At 37.6% G+C, this 16,577-nt stretch overlaps 1 long non-coding RNA gene across 2 annotated transcripts in view; it reads right to left on the reverse strand.

Moving 5' to 3' along the window:
* Window positions 1-4,624: 4,624 nt before the first annotated feature.
* Window positions 4,625-16,577, reverse strand: part of LOC129655054 (uncharacterized) — a 72,412-nt gene continuing 60,459 nt past the window's right edge. Inside the window, exons 3-5 of one of the 2 annotated variants that reach the window (XR_008715734.1) lie at window positions 16,434-16,509; window positions 11,461-11,510; window positions 4,625-5,144 (exon numbers count right to left, since the gene is read on the reverse strand). This is a non-coding gene — a long non-coding RNA (uncharacterized LOC129655054). Of the gene's footprint in view, window positions 5,145-11,460; window positions 11,511-16,433; window positions 16,554-16,577 lie in introns of both variants that reach the window. The other variant, XR_008715735.1, reaches the window with a different exon arrangement.

Genomic DNA, 16,577 nt, shown 5'->3' on the forward strand with positions numbered 1-16,577 from the left:
CATCAGTTCTTTGGTGCTCAGCTTTCTTTATAGTCCAACTCTCACATCCATACATGACCACTGGAAAAACCATAGCCTTGACTAGATGGACCTTTGTTGGTAAAGTAATGTTTCTGCTTTTTAATATATTGTCTAGGTTGGTCATAACTTCTCTTCCAAGGAGCAAGCGTCTTTTAATTTCATGGCTGCAATCACCATCTGCAGTGATTTTGAGCCCCAAAAAATAAAGTCTGACACTGTTTCCACTGTTTCCCCATCTATTTCCCATGAAGTGATGGGACCAGATGCCATGATCTTCGTTTTCTGAATGTTGAGCTTTAAGCCAACTTTTTCACTCTCCTCTTTCACTTTCATCAAGAGACTTTTTAGTTCCTCTTCACTTTCTGCCATAAAGGTGGTGTCATCTGCATATCTGAGGTTACTGATATTTCTCCCAGCAATCTTGATTCCTGCTTGTGCTTCTTCCAACCCAGCATTTCTCATGATGTATAATTAAGTGCAAATATGCATGACTTAAAATGCAGGTGGGTTTTGAGGAATGGAAACTCACAATGGCAAAAACAATTCTAAATTCAATAGTCCATGTTCTTTAAATAATCTTTGCTGTGAGATGTTAAAATATTGTGAGAAAATGGAAGTGTGAAAAGATGGTTTATTAGATATTCATTCTTGAGCTTCAAGGCACATATGCCTTCATGCATTCAAACAATGAACAAAAAATAAATAAAACTTTTAAATCATACCCAAAAGATAATCCTTCTGACTCAGACAGATGGTTTATATCTGCTTTACTAAAATTTCCTACAAATTAATAAGGAAACATACAAATCAATAGACTAATGGGATTGGGGTATAAACAGGTAATTCACCAAAGAAGTACAAAAATAAAATACACATATAAAAGGATGCTGAACTTCACCAGTTAAAACATGTAAATTAAAATACATATGATATTTTTCTAATCAGATTAGAAAAATTTTAAAGGTTGATATCAATAACTGTTAGACAAGTGTGAGGTATGGTAAAATAAGCTTTAATGAAAGTATAAATTTGTACAAATTTTTGAAAAATGAATTTTCCTTATTAAAATCTGAAAAGTACAGTTCCTGTTACCTAGTAATCCCACTTCTAGGAATCCAACCTATAGATATGATTTCATGAGAGTGTAAAAATAAAATAGAATGTGGTTATTACAACAGTATTAGTAACAGCAGAAATTTAAAACAGCTTATATACCTCCTGAAAAGTGAATGGTTCAATGAATGGGTAGACATGAAACCAGGCTTCCCTGGTAGCTCAGACGGTAAGAATCTGCCTGCAGTGCAGGAGACCTGGGTTCGATCCCTGGGTTGGGAAGATCCCCTGGAGCAGGGAATGGGAAGTCACTCTAATATTCTTGCCTGGAGAATTCCATGGACAGAGGAGCCTGGCGGGCTACAGTCCATGGGGTCACAGAGTCTTGACACAACTGAGCACACACACAGAGACATAAAACCAGCACAACCATTTAAAAGGTATTGATAGGATTTCCAATGTACTGGCAATGTTCTTTTTCTCAAGCTGAGTAGTGGATGTCTGGATGCTCACTATGCATATATTTATTTACATACATAATTGTACGTGTCTTTACATACTTCTGAGTTTTAACCAAAAAATGAAAAGGAAAGAACGAAGGTAAATCTATATGGATTAATATAGTAAGATGTATGTGATATATTAAGAAAAAAAACCATAAGAGACCATAAAGCCTATTACAAATGGCATAATCCTTATTTTATGGGAAAAAAGGTATCATGTATGCATGCATATGGACATATCACATGCTTATATAAAAACCATGGAGAATATGTAACAAACCTCTGGAGAATGGGATTATAAGGATAATTTTGGGAGGAACAGTGTGGCATTGGAGAGATTTCATATCTTTTCTAAAACATAATTTTGATGGTATATATATATATATGGTATATACACATGTATACATAGAGACATGTATATATATACATACTTATGTATATATTTACTTCTATAGGGTTCAGCTGACAAATAAAATCTTGCCCAAGACAATTTAGCAAGCAAAACAAGAGATCAAATTTGAATACATTCCAGTAAATATTTATGCAGCTACAGAAAGTGAACTATATAGTAAAAATTGTCCCATATGCTTGGTGAGGAATAGTTTATAGAAAAGTTTAAGGCACTGTGATTAAAACTATGTTTCTCACATTGTAGTTAGAGAAATGAAATCATTTTATCAACTACAGCTGATCTATTTTTATATAAAATTTATAGCAAAGAATCTGAATTCAACTGTTTTAGAAATGTTGTTCTTGTTCAGTTGCCAAGTCATGTCCAGCTCTTTGCGATCACATGGAGCATAACACGCCAGGCTTCCCTGTCCTTCACCATCCCTCGGAGTTTGCCCAAGTTCATGTCCATTGAATCGGTAATGCCATCCAACCATCTCATCCTTTGTCACCCCCTCCTATAATACATTAAAAAAATTTCCCAAATAGTAATTAAAAGAAAATACTTATTTAATTATATTTAAGTTCTAAGCATGATTCTAAGTGTTTTTGTGTATTAATTCAATTATTACAACCAATTATTATAATTATATATATTTTATAGATGAGATACAGAGACGTTAAATCATTTGACAAAGGTCACACAGCTTGTATCAGAACCAGGATTTAAACTCAGGCATTTTGATTCTAATTTTCTACCATTCTATACTGTCTCTTAAAGAATTTTAACTAAAACCTCATATTCATTATTAAATGATATATTGCAGCACTGAAGTATGTTTTGTGTCTACCTCCATGAGACACATGAAAACATTTTGAAAAATATAGAACATTATAAAATGCAAAATATTAAGATTGTAAAGCTTTAGTTATTATCTCCTTCTCCATAATTCAAAGATTCTTATGCTTTGGATCTACAGTAGATTATATGGAATATTATGCTTGTCAAGACAAAATTTGTTTTTGAAGGAAATAGTATATAATTTTGAGATACTGATCATAACTTTCTTATTTACTTCACAGTAGTATGAATTACTTCACAGACTAATATGAATTGCCCCAACAATTGTGTTTATACATTCCAGTGCCAAGGAACTATAGAGCTCGTTAAGTCATAGTTTATCTATCGAAATTTATTCTGTGTGAATAGATAAAAGTTTGAGAGTAAATGATACTGTACAGTATTTTTTTTCCAACAAATTAAAATTCACTTTAGAGGATGGAAAGCATTTTTTTAAAATTCTAGAGAATAATTACAACATTGCATATAAGGAAGAATTAAAATGAGTGTCATAAGATACATGAGGTATGTAACAGTTCAGAGAAGGCAGAAACTGTTGGATTATGAAATAATTGCAGGAGTTTTTATGCCTAATTAAGTTGGGTCTGCAAGGCAGGGAAAGAATCAAGAGTTCATAAAAGAGGATAATTTACTTTTGGTTCTTAACAAATTAAATATAATTATGACTTTATTTTGCCTACTTTCTTAGAACTGTTGAAAATCACTGTAATTCTGGAGGTACATTTCAGAAAAAATATAATAGTGAAAAGGTTGCTGGTTTTTTTGAACTATTCATGTGATAATGTTTTTCTAACATTATCACATGAATAATTCTTCCTTTTTTTTAATCCAAGTCAATTAAATGATGAAAATCCCTTCTTTTGTAATTCTTTTAGCATTAATTACTAGAACTTAATTACTGTTTCTCTGATTTTAGTTAGACAAGCCCAAACAAACATATAGACCAATTGGCTGCTAGTTATTACATATATATTTTACTAATGAAAAATGTAGGGGTCACTGATTGGCCAAAGGTTATCTGGTAACATTCAGGACTTCAAACTTTCATTTCAAAGCTTTGCCATACTTAGGTTATCATAGCTTGGAAATATGAAAGTGAAAACACTAGGAATCTGAACTCTCAAATCAATAGTGGGAGGTAGCAAAAGAGAGGGGGCCTACAACGAGTTACATCTCCCAGTCCTCTGAAAAGCAAATGTAATTTATACCAGGAAAAGTCATTTAAGTAAAATGTTACATGCTGTAAGAGAGGAAAAGGAAGTTGTATAAGAATTGGCTATTAAAGAACATTCAGTTAGAGGCAACTCTAATGATGGAACTGCCAGGAAGTGGTTTAAAATATTTCCTTTAAAAAAAAATAGTACAGCAACTAGTTTTATTATCCTTAATAAGTTCCCTGGGCCTTATTTATATTTACCCAGAAATCTGTGAGTGCTTACATTTACAGATATTCTTAAAAGAGCTCCCATCCTTCCTATTACATGGTGGGAAAAGAGTGGGTGTTATGTCATATTGTGGGTAGGAAAGGGTAGGACAGCACAAGAGGTAGGTTTTGGTGCCAACAGACTGAGAACTTGTCCCAGAATTAATGCCTGGAAGGAAGCCAAACTCGCAGTAATCAACATTCAGTCCGTATTCCACACAAGCAAAAAGGAGCAAACTATGCAACAAGAAAATCAGACAAACTAAAAAAGAAACTATTAGAGACCCCCCCAAAATGGTTTCTTTTTAAAATGCATTGGAGAAGTGGTCAAGGTCATATTATTTTAAAACATAGATTATCCTTCTGATGAGCTAAAGCTACAGCAAAAGCAGTATGGAGCAGTTATCTAAACAATTACATAGGAAGTGGAGCAAAATATTGTTCACTAAGGTTGTGTCAGGAAACTGAATAATACTGAAATTTAAGTTCACTGGGGCATGAACCCAAATGTAAACTACACACTAAAAAATTCAGCTTGAATGAACTATGAAGCTGCAATCAGCAACTGGGTTTTTTATGCATGTGGATTTTTCAGTTAGACTCATATTGCTTTGGTCAATGAAAGGATTCCTTGATTTTTTTTGAAGATTGGAAATGATACATCATTACCCATTAGCTAGGTCAAGAGTATAGGTAACTGGTACTACTGTTTTCTTGAACCAAGAGAGAGTGTTTTAGATCAGATATATTCTTTATTTTCTCTTTCTTCCAATATCTCCTTCTTCCCAAAGGGAGAGAGAAGAGTACCTTACTAATACACAAAAATCTTTTCTGATGCTCATGCTTTCCTCTCAGTTGTGCAGATATGGATGTGAAAAGGATATCCTATAGTCTGCAATGAAAATGAAAAAGATTATTTATCAAACTTGGTTAATAAAATGCAAAATAATATACTTTATGATGAGGCTTGACAAGATTGATAAACAATATGATAAAAAGCATAAAGAACTAAAACCCAGGAAACTAGTCCACTCTCTAGTCCTGTTACCTTGTACAGATGATGCTTTCTGGAGTTCAGTTTTATCATCTATGCACCTACTCCATGAGTGGTTTTGAGGGATTAGATGAGATTAATATCTTGAAACAAATAACAGAGCTGTATACAAAGACATGCTATTATTGACCCTGTGTTCTATTTTATTATTTGTCCATTAGCATATAAATGCAGTCTCTTATGAAGCACAATGGACCTGGAATCTTAATTGAAACTTTTCTAGCCCTTATTTTTTTCTTAATAAATAAGGAGTAATGTCACATATAGTTCCTTTGGTGAAATGCTTTTGGTAGGGGCTCTTTATATATGTCAAATAACAAGTCATAAAATTGGGAATTTCTTAGAAATTCCAGATTCAACATCTATATTCGCTTAGATTAGCATTAGGAGTAAATGACAGAAACAATAGCTTAATAAAGAGAGAAATTTGTTTTTGTCTCAAAGAAAATTCCAGGAAGTGGTTCATGACTGGCATTGTTACCCATACTGCCAAGAACTCAGGAGTCATTCATCTTGATATTCTGAACTGCGGGGCTTCAACCTCCTGGTCTAAAATGGCAGCATCACATTCCAGTGGAGCAAACAGGGAAAGGCTCAGGGGATAAGAGTAAAGGGGCCTGCATCTTGCTCTCTCTTGAAGAATGGTCATGAAAACTGCCACAAGAGGAACTTCCCTGGGGGTGCAGTGGATAAAGCATCTGCCTGCCAACCAAGGGGACATGAGTTCCATCCCTGCTCCAGGAAAATTCTACATGCCGCAGCCTGTGTGCTCCACCTGCTGGGCTTGCACTCTAAAGCCAGAAAGCCAAAACTATTGAGCCTGCATGCTGCAACTACTAAAGCCCTTGCACTTAAGAGACTGTGCTCTGCAACAAGTCACTGCAATGAGAAGCCTGTGCACTGCAACTAGAGAGTTAGTTAACCCCTGCTCTCTGCAACTAGAGAAAGCCTGTGTACAGCAACGAAGACCCAGTGCAGCCAATAATTAATTAATTAATCAATTAAAAAACTGCCAAAAGACACTTCCATTTGTATGCTGCTGGTCACGCCTGCTTGCAAGCTGGAAATAAAATGTCCATTGCAAATGGTCACAAATCTGACCTTCTACAACTCTGGGAACAACTATTGGGGGATAACTATCAGTCTCTGCCATTTATCATTTAATTTATATACCTATTTTAGTTTACAAACTTTTTCTTCTTGAATGAGTAAAGAGACTGGACCAAGAAATATGTCAGAAAAGTGAAATAAAGCTGCTTTGTGAATGTTTATTATTGTCTTTCTAATTCTGAAAAGTAGAAAGCTTCAATGGGGGCTTCCCAGGTGGCTCTAGTGGTAAAGAATCCACTTGCAATGCAGGAGAGGAAAGAGAGGCGGGTTCAATCTCTCAGTCCAGAAGATCCCCTGGAGGAGGGCACGGCAACCCACTCCAGTATTCTTGCCTGGAGAACCCCATGGACAGAGGAGCCTGGTAGGCTACAGTCCATAGATCACAAAGAGTTGGACAGGACTACAGTGACTTAGCACACACACACAGGCTCCAATGACTTTAGTGGTTTAAAATGCTGATTAAGTTTATCATTGTGTAATTATTATTCCTATACTTCTGAATATCTAAAATGCTTATTTCCTTTCTGCACATTGACCTACCACATACTAAACAAAGCTAAAACTAATGTAGGCATAAATAACGAGAAAACAAAAATTCTCAAAACATTTACAAGAACCACAAAGGGGAGGCAGCATGAAATATGGCAAGAGCACAGGTTTTGTAAAGAGAGTCCTGGGACAGAAGCCCACTGTCCACCCATTCATGCATTCACTCATAGCGTCTATAGACATTTTGTGTGTATGTTTCAGATACTGTGTGTTAGGCACGGAATGCACAACTTGCTTAGGGAGACAGGAAAAAACCTACAATTTTATAAATAATAATTCAAATTAAAACTGCAATAAGTAATTCGAAGTAAGAGTACAGGGTTCTATGAATATCTAAACACAAGATCTAGCAATTACACAGAATGAGGGAAATTTATATTTACTAATTGAAAGATCTTTTACACTTGAAAGTTTAGACACATTACATGAAAAAAAAGAAATTGCAAAATAGGGTGCACAGTACAATTCAATTTCATTTATAGAGTTGCCCCTCAAAATTGTAAAAATATTATTACTGTTTTTGTGACAATATTATGCATGTATAAATCCACAGAAAAAATTGTAGGAATTACTTTGAACTATCAACAGAAGTCATCTCTGATATTTTTGTTAAATATTTTTCTAAGGATTTAATTGTTTGCAACCAGCACATGTATTTCATTTGTGCTAAGAAAAAATTCTTTAAATGCATTTAAAATATAAGTTTAGGAATAAAAAATTAACTGCAACATGAGTCTGATGCCTGAACACTGACCTACATCTAGTAAATGTTCAGTTCAGTTCAGTTCAGTTGCTCAGTCATGTCTGACTCTTTGCAGCTCCCAAGGACTGCAGCACACCAGGCCTCCCTGTCCATTACCAGCTCCCAGAGTTTACTCAGACTCATGTCCATTGAGTCGGTGATGACATCCAACCATCTCATCCTCTGTCATCCCCTTCTCCTCCTGCCTTCAGTCTTTCCCAGCATCAGGGTCTTTTCAAAGGAGTCAGTTCTTCACATCAGGTGGCTAAAGTACCGGAGTTTCAGCTTTAGCATCATTCCTTCCAAAGAAATCCCAGGGCTGATCTCCTTCAGAATGGACTGGTTGGATCTCCTTGCAAACCAAGGGACTCTCAAGAGTCTTCTCCAACTCCACAGTTCAAAAGCATCAGTTCTTTGGTGCTCAGCTTTCTTTATAGTCCAACTCTCACATCCATACATGACTACTGGAAAAACCACAGGCTTGACTAGATGGACCTTTGTTGGCAAAGTAATGTCTCTGCTTTTTAGTATGTTGTCTAGGTTGGTCATAACTTCTCTTCCAAGGAGCAAGCCTCTTTTAATTTCATGATGCACTCACCATCTGCAGTGATTTTGGAGCCCCCAAAAATAAAGTTGGCCACTGTTTCCCCTGTTTTCCCATCTATTTGCCATGAAGTGATGGGACCAAATGCCATGATTTTAGTTTTCTGAATGTTGAGCTTTAAGCCAACTTTTTCATCCTCCTCTTTCACTTTCATCAAGAGGCTCTTTAGTTCTTCTTTGCTTTCTGCCATAAGGGTGGTGTCATCTGTATATCCAAGGTTATTGATATTTCTCCCAGCAATCTTGATTCCAGTTTGTGCTTTATTCAGGCCACTGTTTCTCATGATGTATTCTGCATATAAGTTAAATAAGTATGGTGACAATATACAGCCTTGACATACTCCTTTCCTGATTTGGAACCAGTCTGTTGTTCCATGTCCAGTTTTAACTGTTGCCTCTTGACCTGCATACAGATTTCTCAGGAGGCAGATCAGGTGGTCTGGTATCCCCATCTCTTGAAAAATTCTCCACAGTTTGTGGTGATCCACACAGTCAAAGACTTTGGCATAGTCAATAAAGCAGAAATAGATGCTTTTCTGGAACTCTCTTGCTTTTTCAATAATCCAACAGATGTTGGCAATTTGATCTCTGGTTCCTCTGCCTTTTCTAAAACCAGCTTGAACATCTGGAAGTTCATGGTTCATGTATTGCTGAAGCCTGGCTTGGAGAATTTTGAGCGTTACTTTACTAGCGTGTGAAATGAATGCAATTGTGCAGTAGTTTGAACATTCTTTAGTATTGCCTTTCTTTGGGATTGGAATGAAAACTGACCTTTTCCAGTCCTGTGGCCACTGCTGAGTTTTCCAAATTTGCTGACATATTGAGTGCAGCACTTTCACAGCATCATTTTTTAGGATTTGAAATAGCTCAACTGGAATTCTCAGCTTGAGAAGACAAGCTGAGAAGACACTAGCTTTTGTTCATGGTGATGCTTCCTAAGGCCCACTTGACTTCGCATTCTAGGATGTCTGGCTCTAGGTGAATGATCATACCATTGTAATTATCTGGGTCGTGAAGATCCTTTTTATATAGTTCTTCTGTGTATTCTTGCTACCTCTTCTTAATATCTTCTGCTTCTGTTAGATTCATACTATTTCTGTCCTTTATTGAGGTCATCTTTGCATGAAGTGTTCCCTTGCAGTGTTTTGTTAAGTACTCACTGTGTGTTTATTTTGTGAGAGCCAAAATCATCTCTACTTTAATTCCTTCAGTATTCCTATAAACTAGGGGAAATCAGAACTTACTTTCATTGCTTTGTAAATGGAAAAATATAATTATCTTTAATGTTGGATACCAAATCTTGAGTTTTTACTATGAAAGAAATAATTAACATATTTTAAAATGGGTCTCCCTGGTGGCTCAGGTGGTAAAGAATCCACCTGCAATGCAGAGACCTGGGTTCAATCCCTGGGTTGGGAAGATCCCTTGGAGATGGGAATACTGTGCTGCTGTTTAGTCACTAAGTCATGTCTGACTCTTTTGCGACCCCATTTGGCTGTAGCCCGCCAGGCTCCTCTGAATATTTTACTTATTTATTCTTTTGTTTGTTAATGTTTTTCTATTAGGTATTCCCAGGTGGTTCAGTGGTAAAGAAACCACCTGCCAATGCAGGAGATGTGGGTTTGATCCTGAAATGGCAACCCACTGCAGTATTCTTGCCTGGGAATTCCCATGGACAAAGCAATCGCAAGCGTCAGACTTGACTTAGTGACTAAATAGCAGCACAACATTCTTCCAATTAAAAAGAGTTGCCAGTCCCTTCTCCAAGGGGTCTTCCCAACCCAAGGATTGAACCCAGGTCTCCTGCATTGCAGGTGGATTCTTTATGGTCTGAACCATCAGGGAAGCCCCAGATAGAAAATGAAAAGGACATAGACCCTGCCTTCAAAACACTTTTGATTTAGTGATAGAGACAGATACATAAATAACTTTCTAAATATACTACTAGAAAAGTAAGATAACCATAGGCAAATTTTAGATGTAAACATAACTCTAACATGCCAGTGCATGTAAATTCTTCTATAGAGTGTCACAGAATTATACACTTTATTATGAGGGAAACCAAGGGCAAAAAGCATCAGTGGCTTCCTCTGTTGCAAAAACACAAAAATACAGAAAAATACATTTGAGCTGAGAAGACAAAGAGGAGAAAGACAAATTTTGCTCAAATAGTTATCATACTTATAAAGCTTCATGGCTTTTGTGTAAAAAGTCACTTTCTAGTCTTTATGTAATGATCCTTAATTGTGAAACAGTTTAGCTGCTGACAATGTAAAACCATCGCAGAAAAAGTCCTTCTCCTATCTCAAAAAAGTTCTGCTTCTCTCTTTTTTGTCAGTTTTTCTAGTGGTGACTGTGGTAATAAAAGAAAGCCGTAGATCCATAGTGATAAGATGGAGTGGTTTTCTCTCTTGGCAGTCAGCATGGGCATTTATATTGAGAGCTCACTAATAAGCATTTTCTTTATCAGTGTAATGAGATGCCTTCATAATGGTTTTGCAGACAGAATCAGCTCTCACTGAGACATGCACTCATTCATCCAACGAACACTCTCTATCACCTACAATATGCCAAATCATTATTGGGCTCTGAGCTCTAAGAAATAAGGAAGCCAAAGTCCATGCCCTTGAATTCACATAGAGACTCATTGTATAGGGAACAAATTTCCTAAACTCTGGCATTCTGTGGTTAATAGAATCAACCATACTGTTAACCACATGGTCTTCATTTCTCCATTCATTTAATAAATGTGCATTGAACTCCTTCTAAGTAGCAAGAACTGTGCTAAACACAAAACAGCAGTTAAAAGCAGCCATGGCCTCTCTTCTAAAAGAGTACATAGTTGGGCTGGGGCAGACTGAGGAAGCAATTGTTAGTTTCCTAAACAATTTCCACTATCCCTTCTTTTTCTCTAAAAGAAAACTGATTCTTGCATGGGGAGCAATTTGTCCAGCTTCACATAATGGGTCATGATTAGTTTAAACCTGTGATTCCCAAACTGTATGCCCAGTTTCCAAGGACACTGGAGTAAACTCACTGGGGGCCATAGCATATTTTCATTTTCAAGGGAAACACAGTGGAGCTCAGTATCTGTTGGACAGCACGCACTACTAGCTTAAGGTGCCGTTTTCACACGAAATTACCACATACCTGTAGACTCTGCCATATCACTGGAAAACTGGATTTTCAGTGGTTGCCGACTGAAAAAGAAAGTATGGCATGAAATGCATGTAGAATGAGAAATGGCAATGTCCAGTGTGATTCCAGTGTTTGAGAAGTTATGGAGTACCCAATACAGAATTCTCATTAATAACACATGGCTATTATTGTTCTTTCGATTTATGTGCATAATTTATTCAAATGGCTACTAAGTTGTAAATGGAATTATTATGTATTTCTTGGGGCTTCCCTGATAGCTCAGTTGGTAAAAATTCCGCCTGCAATGCAGAGACCCTGGTTCAATTCCTGGGGTGGGAAGATATGCTGGAAAAGGGTTAGGTTACCCACCCCAGGATTCTTAGGCTTCTCTGGTGGCTCAGCTGGTAAAAAATCTGCCTGCAATCCAGGATACCTGGATTTGATCTCTGGGTTGGGAAGATTCCCCGGAAAAGGGAAAGGCTACCCACTCCAGTATTCTGGCCTGGAGAATTCCATGGACTGAAGTCCATGGGGTCGCAAAGAGTCAGACATGACTGAATGACTTTCACTTGGCACCATGAAAATATTTACTGAAATCCCAAGGGAGCTGTGAACCAAGAAACTTTGGGAGCCTTTGGTCAAAGCCATTCATGTAAAAACTGTTTCCTGTTTCTTCAGCTTCCTTGTCTCTAGAGGTGACCATATGACCCAATTTTGGCCTAAACAGAAATTTACTGGGAGGTAAAGGAGGAATGAAGGTGCTCAGAGAACATTTACTTTGCTGATAACAGGGGACAATGACTAAGATTGTTAGTTGTCCTTCAAAAGTCCAATTCCTTTAATAGTAAAATCTTACAAGTTTCAGCCACAGACCACATGTTCCAGTATATTTTCCAGCTACATGTGACCCAATTGACTAAACTGTGGCTAAAGGTACATGAGGAGAAGTGATACATGAAAATTCTGGATCATACCCTACAAAGGAATGGGTGCACCTTCTAGTTCTGTTCCCTTCATGGGTCACAGCCTTGTCCTGGTGAAGGGGCTTGCATAAATCAATGAAGCCACGAGCCATGCTGTGCAGGGCCAGCCAAGATGGAAAGGTCATAGTGGAGAGTTCTGACAAAACGTGAACCACTTGAAGAGGCAATGGCAAACAACTCCGGTATTCTTGCCACCAGAATCCCATGACCAGTATGAAAAGGCAAAAAGTTATGACACTGGAAGATAAGCCCCTTATGTAGGAAGGTGTCCAATATGCTCTGGGGGAAAAGCAGAGGGCAATTACTATATATAGTATGCTAGTACAGTAAAATCTCTTTGATATGAACACATCCTATTGATTCAAAATAATAACTGGATAAATTCACATTATTATAATGCATAAACCATATTTCTTTGGTTAATAAGCAAGATTTAGTTAGTGAGTCAACTTGAGATTCTTAACCTGTACTGCTTAGGACTAGACTCCAGCTCATGGTAGGTTACCCCTCCAAGGTGCAGGTCGCATGATACTTGGACTATGATTAGGAGGAGCAAAGAGGCAGAGCTTTAGGCATTGCTCCATGAATGAGTCTCTCTTAACTGAGGTAGAAATATGAATAAGTGACATAAAGACAAAAGAAGACTTAACAGATATGAATCAGCTAATGTCTCAGTTTCCCCTGTCCCACGGTTCATGTTATATCCATCTGGCTATTCGAACTGGCCTTTTCTCAGTTCTTAAATATGCCATGCTCATTCCTACTACATGGCTTTTGCATGTGCTGTTTGCTCTGCCTAGAACACTGTCATGTCCCCAAATTTCTTCAATCCCCTCCCACTCTGCCTAGCTACATCTTCATTTTCCAGATCTCTTTCTGCACCTCCCCTCAGAGAACCCATACCTGACCCTCAGCTTAAGTTATACTCTTTTAAACATGCTGCACAGAGTCTTGTAAAACCCATGACACTTGAAAAAAGTTATCAAGTTTTCTTTTATGTTAGATTAAAAGCCCCATTAGGGTGGGTTCCAATTCTGTCCCAGGTCATTGTTAAAGTCCCAGGACTTTTCTCATTTGATACATATTAGATATTTGATAAATATTTGTTCCATGAATGAATAAACAAAAGGAGAAAGAAAACCTATACCTTCAGTTGAAATGATCATTTAAGGATTTATGGTGGAGAAAGCCGTTCAGACAGGCTCTGAAAATGGACACAATAGTGAGACACAGTGGGAATAGTTGATGATGAGGTTAGGAGATAAAAAAGCTTGAGGGTGGTCGGCGAGGAGTGGACAGTTCAGTTTGGCCATAGAATATGGACCATATGCTGCTGCTGCTGCTGCTAAGTCACTTCAGTCGTGTCTGACTCTGTGGGACCCCATAGACGGCAGCCCACCAGGCTCCCCCGTCCCTGGGATTCTCCAGGCAAGAACAATGGAGTGGGTTGCCATTTCCTTCTCCAATGCATGAAAGTGAAAAGTCAAAGTGAAGTCGCTCAGTCGTGTCCAACTCTTAGCGACCCCATGGACTGCAGCTTACCAAGCTCCTCCGTCCATGGGATTTTCTAGGCAAGAGTACTGGAGTGGGGTGCCATTGCCTTCTCCATATAGAGAGTAGGAAAAGATTAGGTTGGAAAGGAAGGTCAACATAATATGGTGGGAAAGGCCTGTCTTGAAAATATTTAATTTTGTATTTATCATGAGAAAAATGAACAAACTGTATACATAGGCTAAATGAAAGGGGAAAGAAGATGCATAGAGAAAACCTGTCCACAAACCAAGTGATGGTCCAGGCAACAACTAATAATAATAAAAACAGAACAGCTGACAGCAGAACATTAATGGGAAAAAAAAGGCAGTGAGAAAAAGAATTTCGTGTTTAACACGTGTACACCCATGGCGGATTCATGTTGAGGTATGGCAAAACCAATACAATATTGTAAAGTAATTAGCCTCCAATTAAAATAAATAAATTCATATTAAAAAAAAAAGAATTACATGTTTAATGTGGATTCTGTGGAGAAAGACTAAAGTGTTTAGTTAAAATATCTAGGGGGAGACAAGAAAGAGAGAGAAGCTGGTGTGCTTCCTGAGATTTCTATAAGAGTAACCGGGACAATGGTGAAGCCAGGAAAGTCAGAATTATCTGGTTTTAGAGATGGTGAAGGCAATGGCACCCCACTCCACTACTAGGTTAGTAAAGGTTAGTCAGATTAAAGTGAGGAGACTGGGTTGGGAGGGAAGCATTTCAGGCAAGAACAGGCAGAAGCAACATCATGTGGAAGAAAGATCCAGGCCCACCAAGGAGAGTTCACTGAGGGAAGGATGATGAGAGAGGCTGACAAGGCGGGTAGGCAAAAGCCAGAAGCTGGAAAGTCATGTGGAATGTGGGCCTTCCCTTCATGGGCAATGGGAAGTCCACAAAGGGTACTGAGCAAGGAATGACATGCTTAGATCAGACTTAAGCTTCAGATAGTTCACTCTAGAGTCACTTGGAAATGGTATTAACAGGCACCACTCCATGACTGCTATTTCCAGATGTATTATCTTCCACTGACTTTTACAGGTAAATGTGGAAACTGATGAATGGATTTACTTGACAAAATTGTAGTATGAATTCTTATCGGATTTTAAAACACAGTAATTAAAAATACAAAAGCTTTCCCCTGAAAGCCTTAGGGTGCATGTTAGTGTGTTTTGTTTTGTTTTTTATAAACTTTAATAACTATAATAAGCAAATTACTTTGAAGCACTCCATTTTTAAGATGTTGCTCAATACATGAAATGTGATATTATACCTTTACCAAACTGCTTTATAATCTTTTTTAAAAAGTCCTTATTTGAATACACAAATATGATCAATGAATACAGAATTACATAATCACCAACAGAAGTTACTAGAGTTTTCATAATGGTCTTTTGGTTTTTCCTCTGCTGATATTGGTGCCAAAGAAATTAGGTTATAACTATTGTTTCTCTTTGTGGCTGAAGAAACATTTCCAAGTACAGAATGAATGGAGTTCATTCAGAGGCCTTGCAAATGGGCTGTGGCCCCTTATTATGCATAATGGGCCCCAGAGAGGATATTTAGAACAAAACCAACTTTTTTTTTTTTAACCCATTGACAAGGTCCTCACATTTTAAAGGAGCTCTACACCCCGGATTTACTTAAGTTTATCTGTCCTTTTATCCTTCTACAGAAGGATAGAAATTAAGGATCCTTGACAGTCTTCCCCTCAGAAAAGGCAGCTGATTCTTAAAAATTTATTTATTCATTTAATTTTTGTTTGTGCTGGGTCTTCATTGTTGCACCTGGGCTCTCTCTAGTTGTGGCGTGCAGGGGCTATTTTAGTTATGTGTGGGCTTATCTTGTTGCGAGAAGCATGGGCTCTCAGCATGCAGGCTTAGTAATTGTACATGGGCTTAGTTTCCCAGAGGCATGTGGAATCTTCCTGGACCAGGGATTGGACCTATGTCCCCTCCATTGGCAGGTGGATTCTTATCCACTGCACCACCAGGGAGGTCCTGAGTTTTTTTTTTTTAATAACAGGGTAAACTGCATGTTATTTAAAACTTTAATTACAGAGGACATAAGTTTTTCCAATAGCCTAAGCCTGACACAATGACATGAAATAACATTTGAGAAGAAAATAAAGAGAGCTTGGTGGAGAGGGCAAGTCCCTGTAAACGAAAAAAGATGAAAAAGTATTGGTTGCATCTTTCAGTAAACCTAATTTATTTTTGTTACTGTTGTTCCTGAATATATCAGGGCTTCATGCACTTTTCTTTGAATTCTTAAAACGTGAGAGAAGACACTACAAGTTGGGAAAAGAAGTTGTAACCCACTTCCTCCACACCCTCTTGACATTTACTGTCAATCCTTCCTGTGGTCTTTGCTTATATAGTATTCTGTCTCATTATGACTGGACTGTGAAGAGTCAAATAACTGTCATCAACAATGTAGTATCAAACTGAAGGTCCCATATTTTGTTAAACTTACCCATTTTGTCAACTTGGTCCATTCTGACTGCTTGTTCAACCACATAAAAATCTCCTAAAGGTGCCAAAGTTCACAGCTGGCAAATTAGCAGAGAAGTAAAGGAGTTGGACATGATAGCAACTAAACAACAACCACAAAAAAAAA

This window comes from Bubalus kerabau, chromosome 6 (genome assembly GCF_029407905.1).
Source record: "Bubalus kerabau isolate K-KA32 ecotype Philippines breed swamp buffalo chromosome 6, PCC_UOA_SB_1v2, whole genome shotgun sequence".
Lineage (NCBI taxonomy): Eukaryota > Metazoa > Chordata > Mammalia > Artiodactyla > Bovidae > Bubalus > Bubalus kerabau.